Below are 2,220 nucleotides of genomic sequence, written 5' to 3'. Positions count from 1 at the left end.
TGTAAGCCAACACTCTTCCTACCTTGTGAATTTCTACCATTCTTGGATGATAGTGTTCTATGCAAAGAATTTTCACTCATGCTCTCATAGAGACGCCACACGTCATCCTTATGCCTATCAATGTATGAGCCACCCATGGAAGCATCAACCATACCCTTATAGTTGTCCGATAAGCTCTCAAAGAAGTATTGAACTAATTGCCATTTGGGCATGTCATGATGTGGACACTTCCTAAGCAATTCATTGAAGCGTTCCCATGCCTCATGAAACGTTTCTCCATCCCCATGTGAAAATTCTCGAATTGAGGTTCTCATGGCATTGGTTTTAGAAACTGGATAGTACTTATTCAAGAACTCTTATTGGATTTTTGCCCAAGAAGTGATTGAAAAGGGCCTAAGATTGTTAAACCAATACTTTGCCTTGTCTTTTAAGGTGAATGGAAAAAGTTTGAGTCTTAAAACCTCTTATGGCATGTCCGTATATTTTACGGTGGAACATACTTCAAGAAACTCATCCAAATGCTTGTAAGGTTCTTCACTTGGAAGTCCATGATAGTTAGGAAGCAGTTGAATGGTTTGTGACTTAATTTCATAATGATGTACTCTAAATGGAGGTAATTGGATGCATGTAGGTGCATTATACTCATTAGGCACATAATGGTCTCTTAAAACAAGAAGTGGATTAACTACTTGAAGTGCAACTTGAACACCTTGGTTTTGGATTCCTTGATTGTTGATGGGAGGTTGTGGAGCATACATTGGCCCTAGCATTTCATATGGAACTTGGCCTTGTTGTTGTGGTGGTTGGTGAATGAATAGCCTAGGCATGCCTAATGGTACTTGTATGTTCTCATTGTGCACATTGGGATGAAGGATACCTTGTTGGTCTATGTGACCAAGGTCCTCAACATGATTATCACTATGGTCATCCATTGAAAGATTGGCTCTATTTGAACTTCCTCTTCCCCTAGGATTTCTAACGATAGATTCAAGATGTAAATCAAGAGGGACAAGAGCTGGTCTCAATAAACGACGTCCATGCATGCACAATGTAAAACACAACAAACACAAAGAATGACAAACACTATGCCTTCACAATAATGCAATTAAACTTCTTCCACAAACATTTAATTCATACTCCCATGCTTTAACAATAATGATGCAAGACAATTAAAAATAAGCCTCCACGCAGGCCGACGATTTAACTAGGGGATTGAGTAAAGAAAATTTCACAAAGGTCCTTTAGCACTTCAACTCCAAATTTAAAGCTTAACTTAGCAATTTTAGAATTTTTATCTTTTTACTTTCTTTGCTTGCTTGATTTGAATGCTCAATGGCTCATTTGCTTGCTTCCTCTCCAACAATGCACCTAGTTAAGTAAGAACAACACAATAAGTAACCAAAAAGAAAAATAAAAATAAAGTAAAGACACGATCAAAAGAGTACTAATCCTAGTCAATTCCACAAATCTGACGTTGCCAAATCTAATCAACAAATCCCTGGCAACGCGCCAAAAACTATGGTGCTTACCCAAACGTGTGCACATTGGGATGCACAACACTTTGAGTTTGGAGAATAGTGTCAAGTGGGCATCATACTTAAATTTATAAACCGTTTAACACCTATACTATGTAGTATGAGTGAGAAGGGATCGTCCTAAGGGATTATGAGGATCGAGCAATGTCGTGGAATCACAATTAGGACTAGTAGGTCGAATGATCAAACAATTGGTTGGTTGGTTGATTAAAAAGCAACTAAATTAAACTAAGCAATAGCAAAAGAGTGCAATTAAGAGTAAGTAAGAGAGAGAGAGATCTTGGGGTTTAGAGATCACCACCGTTTGGCCCTTGGCCACACCTCATACATGACTAATGAGATCCTACGAAAGAATCAAAATGGAATTCCCACACCCGATGCAAATATGGTGACGCAATAACTTGGCATTTTTCAATAATTCCACAATATTTCATGAAGTCATAGATTACATAGGATACAAAATACATGTCATTGGCCTCCGGCCTCATCTCATACATATCAAATACATTATAAGGAGTACACTCATGTACACATTACATATATGGAATCAAATATACACATGTTGTCAAATAAAGCTACAAAAGGCATCTCATGCTAACATTTACATGAAATGGAAACTTAAGAACTACAAGCCATCCAAGGAATGATGAGCATCGTGAACCAAGTTTTCGTACCTGAAAAATGT

General features: G+C 37.7%; 1 pseudogene; it reads left to right on the top strand.

Annotated features, from left to right (window-relative positions):
- Positions 1–210: 210 nt before the first annotated feature.
- Positions 211–309, top strand: LOC132283180 (small nucleolar RNA R71; annotated as a pseudogene).
- Positions 310–2,220: the final 1,911 nt, after the last annotated feature.

This window comes from Cornus florida, unplaced genomic scaffold (assembly GCF_030987335.1).
Source record: "Cornus florida cultivar Cherokee Brave unplaced genomic scaffold, ASM3098733v1 CherokeeBrave_3.0.0_Hap2_Chr01, whole genome shotgun sequence".
NCBI classification, from domain to species: Eukaryota; Viridiplantae; Streptophyta; class Magnoliopsida; order Cornales; family Cornaceae; genus Cornus; species Cornus florida.
The sequence above is the reverse complement of the archived record's forward strand: the minus strand, read 5'-3'. Positions and strand labels throughout refer to the sequence as shown.